The 13,170-nt window shown below is 36.1% G+C and overlaps 2 long non-coding RNA genes across 2 annotated transcripts in view; both read left to right on the top strand.

Moving 5' to 3' along the window:
• The window catches only part of LOC145720931 (uncharacterized), a 430,514-nt gene that overhangs the window by 81,571 nt on the left and 335,773 nt on the right, over positions 1–13,170 (top strand). The window lies entirely within an intron of this gene.
• Positions 9,082–13,170, top strand: part of LOC145721140 (uncharacterized) — a 34,806-nt gene continuing 30,717 nt past the window's right edge. The window contains exon 1 of the long non-coding RNA XR_014144603.1: positions 9,082–9,195. This is a non-coding gene — a long non-coding RNA (uncharacterized LOC145721140). The remainder of the gene's footprint in view (positions 9,196–13,170) is intronic.

The raw sequence follows: 13,170 nt of genomic DNA, 5'->3' as shown, positions 1-13,170 counted from the left end.
TCTATTTGTAGAATTCCAGCCATTCTTACATTTCAGGTTGAATTCATAGGTGTTCAGAATGGTTTCATAGATATCTAACTAAATTCAAGGGGCCAGATGAAATGAGGTTCCCTCCTCTTCTGCCATCTTGCTTTGAAAAGTGGAACAGTTTTCTATGCAGGTTTGGAAGTCTTAAAAAAAGTCTTAAGGGCTTGAGAAAGTACTCAAAACTCCATAGGTTCTCTATAATGGATGCTGCTGGTTTGAACCTGATATTCTTAGTCACCATTAATAGGTTCTATTGCACTTCTAGTTTGCAAAAACATTTTTAATGGAAATAGTTGTTTTAACCATCTTTTTCTTATTGAAGCAATTGATTTGGTTTATATTGACAGATTTTCCTATTATTAAAGCATGCCTGCATTTATGGGATAATACTTACCTGGTTGTTTCTTTTTATTCATCAGCTTGTGATTATTTTCCTTAGGATTTTAAATTTATGTTACATGTGAGTTTGGACTAAAACAGTAATCTCTATAGGCCACTATATTAAGGCTGAGAAGACTCTCGTCTCTCTATAGAATGCATTTCTGCTTTTTTTGACCTTTTGAATTGGCCTCCCACATAAGATTTCATGTTGAAGGAGATTCCATAACTACATAAATGGTCAAAAACTGTAGGTTTATACTTTTTTTTCTTTTTGTGCTATTTACGGTTTTGCTTTCAGACTTATACTAACTTCCAAATGAATTGGATAGATTTCCATACTTTTTGATGCTTAGAAATAGTTGCTCTGACATAAGGATTATGTTTCTTTTTTTTTCTTAAAGATTTTATTTATTTATTTGACAGAGAGAGACACAGCAAGAGAGAGAACACAAGCAGGAGGAATGGGAGAGGGAGAAGCAGGCCTTCCACAGAGCAGGGAACCTGATGCGGGGCTCGATCCCAGGACCCTGGGATCATGACCTGAGCTGAAGGCAGACACTTAATGACTGAGCCACCCAGGCGCCCTGGGATTATGTTTCTTAATATTTTAAATAGCACAACAGGCAAATTCTTTAGCTTAAGAACCATTCAAAAAAGTAATTCCTCAATAACTTTGATTTTTCAGGTTTTTAACTTCTTGAATCATTCACTTATTCACATTTTTCCAGAAATACCTCTACTTTACATAAATCTGTGATTCCCAAGATGTAGTTGCCAGATCAGCAGCATCTTTATCACCTGGGAACTTGTTAGAAATGAGATTTTTTTGTGTGTGTACCACCCTAGACCTACTGAGTCATAAACTCTGGTTTTAACAAGTTCTGTAAGTCATTCTAATACCTGTTAAAGTTCTTGATCTTTAAAATTATTAAATTTGACATCCATACCTTATGCTTTAAAAATGATGTAATAACTCTTCCACATTTTTTAGTTGTATCTTCTTATTAATTCTTAGTTTTTGGTCCTTTTTGTGTTTAGTTTTATAAAAGTTTAATCTATTTGTTTTTTAAAATAATCAGCTCTTGAATTTATTTATCACCTGACTTTATTCCCTGATGCTACATGTGAGATTCCCTAAAGCCAGTATTAAATAGAGTTTAATTTCAAAATATAGTATCTTTACAATAATCCTCTATAATTATAGTTATTCAGATCTGTAAAATTTCTAACTTTCAAACAAAGGTTTTTATATGCCATATTTTTTAGTTCTACTGTCTGCAGCAAAGGTGAGTAAATCCTGATACTTGAGAGCATGTTTCATAGAATTACCCACTGGAGAAGCAACTTAATTGCAAATCATGGCCTACTGTTTGGAGAGTTGGTGCTCATTGTTTTCTATTTGGATTTATATATTTCAGAACCACTCTTGTTTTTTAGTGCCTACTATGTCCTAACTCAAATGGCAGTCACACAGGGTTTGTCATAGTGTGTCATTTCTGCTCCTGCTAAGAATGACTGCCTGTGTTTTTGTTGTACCTCTGTGGCCCCACTCACAGAGCAAGTGAAATTATGCTATGCGACGTAGCCTGTCTTTTAATTCAGACCATCTCAAGTATTGCTATCTAAATTTATGAAAATGGATTTAGCTTTTTTTGTATGTAATATAATAACAGAGGGAATAATTGATAATCAGAAGCTTAACTTTATTTATAGACTCTTGTATCTGTTTTCAAAATAATGATTGTGGCTTTTCTCTTTATTATTCCCACTCTCTAGCTTTCCTTAGTGCTTCATTTTCTAACTCCATGAGATGAACACCCAGTTTATGAATTTTATTTCTCTCCTTATATCTTTTGGCTTTTTAAAATCCTTCTATTGTCATTGAATGCCAGTTTTTCTACTTTTTAAAGTTTTTCTTTGGCTTTTAGAGGCCACATCTATTTGCACCCTAAGATTTCTTTTTTTAAAGAAATAGCTTTTGAGGTTTAATTTACATACATTACATTTTACCACTGTAAAGTGTACGATTCAGTGACTTTTTAAATATTCCCCGTGTGGTTTCAGGCATCCTAAGATTTCTCTATCCTTGGTGTAATGTTACTTTTCCCATGTTTTGCAGCATGTTTACCAAACTGTTTTTCCTGTGGTTTCTGATTACTCTTTCTTTTTTTTTTTTTTAAGATTTTATTTATTTATTTAATAGAGAGAGAGAGAGAGACAACATGAGAGGGAACACAAGCAGGGGGAGTGGGAGAGGGAGAAGCAGGCTTCCGGCTGAGCAAGGAGCCTGATACGGGGCTCGATCCCAGGACCCTGGGATCATGACCTGAGCTGAAGGCAGTCACTTAACCAACTGAGCCACCCAGGGGCCCCTCTGATTACTCTTTCTTGAAATGGGAAAGAATTAATTCAGTTACAGTGTTTCCAATAAACAGTGTACCTGAATTGCCCTTGGACCCTCTGTCCATTTGCATACTGGCCAAATACCCTTCTCAGGTTAACTTTAGAATGGCAGGCTTACATGTAAAACTTTCAACCCCGTTTATTATATGAGAAACATTCATCTGACTAGACTCTTTGGGACTGCAATAAGATCTTCAACTTACCCTGCCTATAGTAGTTATCTGAAATTTTTTTAAAGGAAATGGAATCCGAGGTGCCTGGGTGGCTCTGTTGGTTAAGCATTCAAATCTTGATTTTGGCTCAGATTTTGTGTTTAGTTTTATAAAACACTTGAACCCATGAAATACATGAAAATCTATATACTGCTGCTGGATATTTCCTGGTATCCTATCCTGTGAATTAGAATAGATCACAAAAGAAATTCTTTTTCTGGACTTGCCTACTTTTCCTTGAGCCCCACTTTGATTTGGGAAGAGAGATTAAAAGGTAGATGTCTCTTGTCATCATGACTTTGTATGATTTGGGGTGACTAACCCTATTGGTTTGTCCAGGGCTTTCAGTGCTGAAACTGGGAAAGTCCTGGACAAACCAAGATGAGTTGGTCACCTAGTAGTAGCCACCATAAAGAAATGACCTAGTAAGAGGGGCAGATCCTCCATAAGAACACTCCATACAGAAGTGAGAACTTTTGCCATTTTGTCACTCTGCTCTCAGATATGGCCACTTCCTAGCATCATGGTTCACATGGTAGCCACTGTCCCTGGGAATGAAGGGAAATCGTGTACTACTTGTGCCGACGATCTCTTCTCTCATAGAGGAGAGGCAGTAAAAACACCTCCATCTTCTGGCAAAGTAGAAACTTACAGAGGTGGTGTCCCCAGTGTGCAGGTCCTAAAACTCCTTCTTCTTCAGGTTCTGGAGCCAGGCAGCCTGGGTTGGAATCTCCAATATACTGTTTGGTGTGAGTATAGCAGAGAACAAATTGCTAAACTTCTCTATGCAATAGTTTTCTCATCTGCAAATAAGAATAATAATAGCTCCTACCTTAAGGCCATTAGAATAGTGCCTGACATATAGGAAGTACTTAATACATGTTAGAAATTAGTAGTTATTATTTTTTTTTCTGTTTAAATCATTTATGTGGAGCTACTTGATTTGGCTTTCCATTCATCCTTTGATCACAAGTTCCTGGTACCTTGATTCTGAATTCAATGAAGACTTATTAAAATTTATAGCTTTTGTTTGGATGAGAATAACAACTCATGGTTGTGATGATCATGAATTTCATCTGTATTTTTAAAGTTCTTTTTGGATCTTAAACTTTCATATTGTTTTACCATGGAAGTTTGTCAATCATTCACAAAAGTCCTTTCTGACATGGACTCTCTGAAATCTTACATTTTCAAAGCTTCTGCTTTTCATGGGTCTTGGATAATCTATGCTACTTTTATATTAATATCTTTTTCCAGCACCTTTGTCTCAGATTGTTTTCTCTAAAATCTATATGCTAGTCTCTTGTCTTTGACTGCAGCAGAGAACAAATGGGCGGGGGCGGGGGGGTGGCGTGGAAAGCTAGGGTAAGAAATCTCTGCATCTGAAAAGTGCCTGATGTGAACAAAACCAAAAGGCTTTATACTCGAACTCTTCCTACTACAAGTCCAGTCTTCCCTGGTTCCAGGACTGAATTATTACCCAGACCAGTTTCTGCTTACTCCACATGAGATGTTTCCAACAATATCTGGAGTTTCCATCTTAGCTTCATGGTCCCAAAACTCTGGCTTTCAGAATGGATTCCATTTATTTTTTAAAAATTTTTTATTTATTTTGTATTTATTTATAGACAGCACAAGTGGGGAGAGAGAGAATCTCAAGCAGACTCCATGTTGAGCATGGAGCCCAACATGGGGCTCAATCTTACAACCCTGTAATCAGGACCTGAGCCAAAATCAAGAGTTGAACGCTTAACCAACAGAGCCACCCAGGCACCTCGGATTCCATTTCCTTTTAAAAAATTTCAGATAACTACTATAGGCAGAGATCAAAATCCTCTCCAATTCAAGGGCTTTGCCCTCTAAGTGGGATTTTGCCCATAAGAAGGATAATTTCTGGTTGAGATCCCATTGTGAGCCTACCATTTTCCTATACACATTTTTGCTATATTTTGTTGGTTGACACTACATTATAGTCATCTCCAAAGAAGGAAAGAACAGTTGGGATCCTAACAAAACTACCTTTCCTTACTTGCAAGGTCATTGGTCTCAAATCCTTATCTGTTATCTCCCCTGGAGAATCATGAGTTTCAGGGGTTTCTTTTGCCAGGTTAGAGATAGATCATGGCTCTACTACTCCACATTGAGGCAAGAACTTTTTTTTATTTTAAAGATTTTATTCATTTATTTGAGAGAGAGAGAGTGTGAGCAAGAGAACAGCAGAGGGAGAGGGAGAAGCAGACTCTTCACCAAGTAAGGAGCCTGATATGGGGCTCAATCCCAGGACCCTGAGATCATGACCTGAGCTGAAGGCAGCCATTTAACCAACTGAGCCACCCAGGCCTTCCTGAGGTGAGAACTTCTGAACTTCATCTTTTCTTCTCTTGACAATTGCCTTCCCTAACAACGGGGACTGATGTTCTTTGTATTGACTCAGATCAGTGCTTGAATTCACTCTAGAGAGTGATTCCTAAAATGTGTTCTCAGGAACATTAATCCAGAGAGATTTCTAAAAAAAATCTTTCATGATGGCATGTTTTTTTTTTTTTTTTTTTTTTTTTAGAAGATGCAGCATGCTATAGTCCCCTTAATACACTTAAACTGTATCTTGTGGAACTAGTGGTTTCACATAAGATACTTTGGGAAATGTTGAAATAAGCAAATTGACATATATACATAAATTGACATTTATGAAAAGTGTTCAATGTGGAGGAAAAGAAGTTTATAAAATAGTATATATGGTCTTATCCCATTTTATAAAAAACAGGTTTTAGATGTATAAAAACACCTAGAATATAATATGTCAACATGTTACTAGTACTTGTTTCTGGATGATAAGAACATTAGTCAGTTTTTACTTTTCTTTGTTGCTAAGCTTTATTTTTTAATAGTGAGTGCACATTACCTAAATGTAATGAAATAATATACATTTTCAAAAGGATAGTTTGCTTACTTGCAATGGCTTTGCTTCCATTTCATTTTTAGGTTTTAGCTAAATTATCATCTTCCCTGAAAATTTTGCTCAATACTTAGAAATATGAGTTTGTGGAAATAAGGAGTAGCTTTCACAGTCCATGCTGTTCTTTGTAGCCTCTGGGCACCAACTCTAGTAGATCTCTCTTCTTCTCTCTGCTTTTAGCAGAGTATTGAGAATCTTATGCAAGGGCCTTTACTATACCCTAAGGAGGATTCCTAGTGGGAATTAGAGCCTCCAAGCCTAGTACTTTTTGTCCTAACTTTATTCCATTTAGACCATAGCCCCCAACAGAGATGGGAATTGCCAGGCGTCACATTAACACACTTCACTTGAATCCACAAAGGAGGACAAATATCCTTTCTTACTCACAGCAAAAGTTGGTAGAAAGCTCTTTTCTGCAGATTTATCCAGGCACAATAGTCCAACCATTGAGCTCCTGTGCCAAATTCTCTTATTTGCATAAGGAATATAGAGTAGCAATACATCCTCACAACCCTTATGTGTGTTAATAAACCTTGTGGGGTAGAGGATAATTTCTCTCATCACCCAGTGAATAAACCAACATATGATTTTCTGTTCCCCACATCACATTATTGAAAAGGGAAAAATATGCATGAGTATCTGGCTCATATAAGGAGGATCACTGACAGAAGGGTTGCCAAGTCTTTCTTGAGAACTCTTGCTCTTCTTACTGCCCTGAAAAACTTTGTGGTGGGTACCCTAGTTTCCAGAGGAGGAGAAGTGAGGCAGACAGAATTTATATTCTATGTGAGCTCCTGTGCTTTCAGGATTGCTTTTTACCAAAGCTTTATGTGTTTAATTAGTTTTCATTTTAGCAAATATTTTAAACTTTGCAGTCTAGTGATTAACCCCATTGACTGTCTTTTTGCCTCTTCAAGTGCAGCAACTTATTAGAGATTTTTATTATTACCCTGTAAATTCCTCAGACTTGCATTCTGTGGCATTAGCTATGCAGTCTACATTTTGTGAGCTCTTTTAATTGCTTCTCTGAAGTGTGGACTTATTTTGAGAGGTCACAGTAGTTTTCATTAATCCAGTATTACTTTTTTTTTTAAAGATTTTATTTATTTATTTGACAGAGAGAGAGACACAGTGAGAGAGGGAACACAAGCAGGGGGAGTGGGAGAGGGAGAAGCAGGCTTCCCATGGAGCAGGGAGCCCGATGCGGGGCTCGATGCGGGGCTCGATCCCAGGACCTGGAATCATGACCTGAGCCGAAGGCAGACGCTTAATGACTGAGCCACCCAGACGCCCCAATCCAGTGTTACTTTTAGAATCTCTTAGCTTTCATTTGTAACCAAAATTCCATTAGTTTTTCCTTAATTATTTCATCAAATGAGTTATGTTTTCCATTTTGTAAGGAGTCTTTCCTTTATAAAAGGTCAGCCCCACTGACATATTTTCAGTTACCTTGATCTTTTTATGGGCCATAAGTACACAATTTCATAGCCAGCTAAGGATGAAAGGAGAGAGGCAGTGATTATGCTGTGGTATAGCATCCAGTCTATTGACCTTCTTTCTTTCTTGTTCCTTAACTATTAGACATTTTATTCATTTACCATTTTTTTTTGAAAAAGGAGGGGGTTGTAGAGATCAAGTAAAATGTCAAATAGGTAACTTTGCTCCTGATACAGTTGGCATTTTAGGTTAAAATGAACCTTTTGGATTCTTTGTGGAATATATGTTATACTTATTTCAAAATAACATAATTAATACAAATTTAACTTGACAAAAATGTATTGAGAATCTTTTTTTTTTTTTTTTTACTGGAGGTAAAAAGAAATTAGGACTCCCCCCTCCCCCACCAGAGGTTTACAGTATAGTAGGGAGTTAGCTTCTTATAAAGGTCTGCTCTATTTTGAATATTTTAGAATTACAGGATGGGAATGCTTACTATTGTGGTAGTAAATAACCTTAATTATTATTTTTTTTTTAAAGATTATTTATTTATTTGACAGAGAGAGACACAGCGAGAGCAGGAACACAAGCAGGGGGAGTGGGAGAGGGAGAAGCAGGCTTCCTGTGGAGCAGGGAGCCCGATGCGGGGCTTAATCCCAGGACCCTGGGATCATGACCTGAGCCGAAGGCAGATGCTTAATGACTGAGCCACCCAGGCGCCCCAACCTTAATTATTTATTTAGGCCCTTGTCTGTAGCTTTTCTAAAGTTCTTTGAACACTACTCTAGCTTAAGTAAAAACCAGAACTATGTGCCTTTGGAAAGTCTTGTGTAGAGTAGCTGCCACTTTAAAAAGACATACTGTACAAGAAACACTCAGAGAAGAGCCAAATCAATCAAGGTTAGGGTTATTTCCACATGTGGACTGATAAAAAAGTGATGACTTGGGGGAAATATGATTGCTGCCTATACACTCACTGGATATACTCCAAATTGGATACAAACTGACACACCAAATATACGTGATTTGCATACAAATAAGCACACCAAATTTTAGAATACTGATTTTTGCAAATCTTAAAGCTTGAAGGAGGACAAATAATAGCAAGAGCTACTTTTTACAATAGATAGTTATAGGAATCATTCATGCTGAGACAATAAATGGGCCTTTTGAGACTGATATCACGTAGGGCAACTACCATGCTCACCCATAAAACATTCCTTGTTCCTACTGCTAGTGTCAGGTTGTGGTAAAGAATGAATACTTTTAGTTAGGTCTAATAAAGTATCATTCATTCTTAGAGTTGCTGTCTTTAAATGAGTTGAAAGCCACCCTTGAAAAAGTGTTCTTAAATTCCTCAGTGTATATCACACATGCTTAAGTATAAAATTCAAAAAAACCAATTTAATTATTTATCCTTTGTATACTACACACTCAGAGCTGGCCAAGGAAAATGCTATTTTGCCCAACACCTACTAACCAATAACAGTTATGTTTTGCAATTTATGTTACTGCCTGATTGTCTAACAGAGGAATTACTTTTCCCCCAAGCACCTTCAAGGTAATTCAAAGTGTTATGCTTGATCAGTGGGTAATTGTTTCCCCACTAAGCCTATAATAACAGCAAAATCAGATATGCTCTTCTTGTTTTTAACAGTACAGTTCTGAAGATACTTGCTGAAAGAATGAGTGAATGTATGAATAAAAGAACATGACTGGGGCTGGCATCTTTGACCTTTACCGCTCTGAGCTCATTGAGATTAATGAACTAATCACCAGGTATGTAACTATGTATTAATGGACCATGCATGAAGTCCTTCATTCCTAATGATATACATGTGATTTTTTAAAAAACTAAACTCCTACTAGGGATGGATAAATAATAAAATATATCTTGTAGGTGATATTAAGTCAACATTATAGTTAATTCCAAGAAACAATGGGATGCATACAAACAGATTTTAGGATTTTCCTAGGAAGTTGTATACAATGTCTGGATGATGCATTTTCACTAATAAATATCCATCCACCATATGCTTTTGTTTAACATTGTTCCAGAGAGGCATTGTGATAATTAAATGAGAGTACATGTAAAAGGTTTAGGACATGCATAGGACTAATTGAATGTTCAATCAATGTTATCCATTATTATGATGATGATGCTATCAGTATTACATAACCAGCAGCCTCAAGTTTGCTACCTAATAGCCATGAAGAGAATAGATCTTATAAACCCAGATTTCTAGTTCCTGGTCTGAAAGGGTCTTTATCTAGTTGCCCCAAATGATTGAAATATAGATATTTGCATCATTTGCCATTAGTTTCCAGGAATATATTTTTCAAAAAGTTATATCTGCAACTAAGTAAATTCCAGGACTAGTTAAATTAAGTCAGAGCCCTGTTCTGTAGATTGGAGAATGGGGTCACATGAAGCCATGAAGAATTTACTCACAGCTGTATGGGCAGGTGTCTTCCTCTCTGATCTGTGTGTAATGCTGCTACAAAGTGGTGCTGTCCAGGTACCAAGTGACTAACTTTTCATGTGAGTGTGTAGCCCTGGATCTAGCCCTATCAGCTTCTTCATCTTGTCCCTTGTCTGTTAGCCAGCTTCTCTAGACGTTGCTGGTTTCCAACAAGAGTTGTGATTTGCATTTAGACTTTCAAGAGCTCCCTGCTAATGAGCAGTGATGGAGGCACATTTTAGTAACACATCAAACTGTGTGTTGCTTTGGACAACAGTTTCTGGTACATTCTGGAGTGGGAATGAGACCAATGTTTTAACATTTTTATTGCATGATGATGTGTTGTTAATGTAATAGCTTTGATTTTAAAACCGCCCTTATTTCCATACTTTCAAATCCACCAAATTAGGTAATTTGCAGTTAGTTTCCTATCCATTGATGCATGTTATTAAGGTCTTATGGTTTTCTTTCTTTAGTTAAATAAATCAAGTGTATCAAGCTTAATAAATTTATTCTAAACATTTAAGAATTCAAAATTATGCAGCACGACACCTTTCTTTCATTTGCCTTTCATTTTGCTTCTCCTCAGGTAGTAAATATATATTTTTGAAGGGACACACACATTTTTTTTAAAACTAAAGAAGTTTATGATACATGTGTTTTGTTAGTGTTGTTGCAGATTTCCTTTGAATTTTTTTCACATCAGTCATTTAATGGATTCTCAGCAGGTGGAAAAATAATAGTAATGGTTTGAAAGAAGGGATAAAGGACCATGGTTACTTGCTTATGAATTTCAAACTTTTTTTCTGTATTTTGTTTCTACTGTTTCTGCTTTATGGCAAATATTATTTATACACATTATAGGCAGTATTCTTTAGTATGGATGTCTGATTTAATGAGTTATCTAGCTTAGACAGTATATGTAAGTATGACACACTTATGAATGACTGATTTAATGCATAACAATGTCAATAAATGGTGCCGCTTCTAAACTCTGGCCACCGTTCACAGATGTCTAACACATGCACAAGCTAGTTAGGGTTAACGATTGATCAAATTGTGATCAGGGAGCATTGCCTCCCAAACTTTGTCACTCTGCTGTTCGCAACCATCTAATGGGCTTCACATCATTCTTCAAATATGATCCCTTAGCATATAGATCTTTTGTAACCTGCCAGTGGCTATTCCAACAGTCTCATTTCCTTTTGCTCTCCCCTAGTTTGACTGTGTTTCTGCCACACACGCTTTCTTTTCATTTTTGCAACTTCAATCCAGAATTAAAAGATTTAACTTTTGGTCTTCCCTCTGCCTGGAATTCTCTTCCCTTAGACTTTGCAGGGCTCTCTCCTTAACATAATTCAGATCTCATCTCAAATATCACCTCCTCAGAGAAGCCTTCCCTCACCATTCCATCTAATTCTGCTTTCCATTGTTCTCTTCATTCCATTCTTTTCCCCCTTACCTTGCTTTATTTTTTGCAAAGCCCTTATCATTACCTGAAATTGTATTACGTATTTGTTTTCTTATTTATTGTCCATCTCCCCCACTGGAATGTAAATTCTACGAAGGCAAGGACCTTTTGTGAATTGTTCATCTCTGTATTCCTAGCATCCAGAATAGGGTCTGACCCATAGTGAGTCTCAAGAAGGATCAATTGCATGAATGAATGTGCATGTGAATTTGTAGACTGATTTCTCTGAGCCAGGTGTTGTGATAGACAGTTTTGTTTTTTTCTGTTAGATTGTGTGACTGTGTAAGAGAACTATCACCACTTCCATTTTGTTAAAGAGGAATCTGGGATGCACAGGGTTTAGGTCTAGAATCATGTAGTTTATAAGTGCTAAGGCTGGGATTCAAGACTATGTTTGATTTGCTTTGATTTGTTTAGTTCAAAATAAAATACATTATTTCTGTTTGGGACAAAGAAGGAAGGAGGGCTTTGCTTTTTGTAGGGATGCTTTTTAAAAACTTGCATCTTTGCCATTGGCATCAAGCCTCAAGTTGCTAATTAAATTACCAGTCAAGTTGATAGCATTGTTTTGAAATATACAATTATAGGATAATATTGACTGAAATAGTTTTTAAAAAATCTGGTTCAGTTCCTTGCCCCTGTTAGATTAGAGTTTGTTGTAAAATCTTTTTTTTTGCCTAGTAAGATTTAATAATTAAAAAGAGAATCTCTCCTTGAAGATTATTTCTCATAGATCTATTTTCCTGTAATAACACTCTACTTTATACCTTGTTCATCTGTCTCTTTTGACAATGAAAAAACTAACCTTTTTACCAGCTGACTCTGGGTTCCTTCCCCAGCAGTCTTTTTTGGATACTCATCACTCTTTGTTGTGGTGAATATCCAAGAGGCCTCCTACAGTTCTCTTTAGTTTGGTAAATTCCCAAACCTAGTTTGTTTTTTATGATCCTGATGCCAACAGCCATTACTTTAGGAATCATGCCAGGACCACTGTTGACTTCTATTATTATAAAAAGAAAAGGTGTCATTTATGCATAAATATATAAAATGTAGATATTGGTCAGGTCTGCCATTAGGTAACACTTGATAAAAGTTGGAGTATTAATATTTTCATGTTAAAGGCAGCTGTGAAAATAGGCAATTATTTCTAAACTTCAAAAATTACATTTTACTGCTGGTTTGTGGAGCATTTTTGTAAAATATCGTGTAGTAGCAATATGTTAATATAAATATTTGTATCCAAAATTCTGTAGCAAGTTTTCCTTTAAGTGTGTGCTCTGGCATTATAGGAGGTAATCCATGAATTAATAATATTTTCATTATCATAATTGTATTTATCACTAATTTTTAAGAATGATTTTGGCTTTTTGATACTGTAGGATTTTATAAATACTTGTTAGGATTCTTTCTTCTTTTTGCTGATATTCTTAGAATGGATGGCATGTAGCAAGCACTTCATACATGTTAGTTGCTTCCTCACAACCTTGCCTTCTCCACCCCCTCCCACAAAAAAAGCACTTTTCTGGTGGTTGGGAATATGCTGAACTACTTGTATTATTGTAATTGTTCTCAAATAAGGGAATGTTTATTATTAAAATTTGTATCAACTTTTATTCCCTGTTAAGTTATTATTCAATATTCTTGGTTACTATTGACTTTTCTATTAATTAAACTAGAGCAGTCATTTCTAATCATACTGATATTCTTTTCTAACCTTCTCTTCCTTGAAAGCTAACATTTCACTCTTTTCTATTTTCATATCTGCTTTGTTTCCAGTGGTCATAGAATCAGTATTTATACACAGCAAAGAATGTTCTGAAA

Source organism: Leptonychotes weddellii, chromosome 4 (genome assembly GCF_054177405.1).
Source record: "Leptonychotes weddellii isolate Sample4059 chromosome 4, ASM5417740v2, whole genome shotgun sequence".
Classification (NCBI taxonomy): Eukaryota; Metazoa; Chordata; class Mammalia; order Carnivora; family Phocidae; genus Leptonychotes; species Leptonychotes weddellii.
This window is presented reverse-complemented; position numbering and strand designations above follow the sequence as displayed.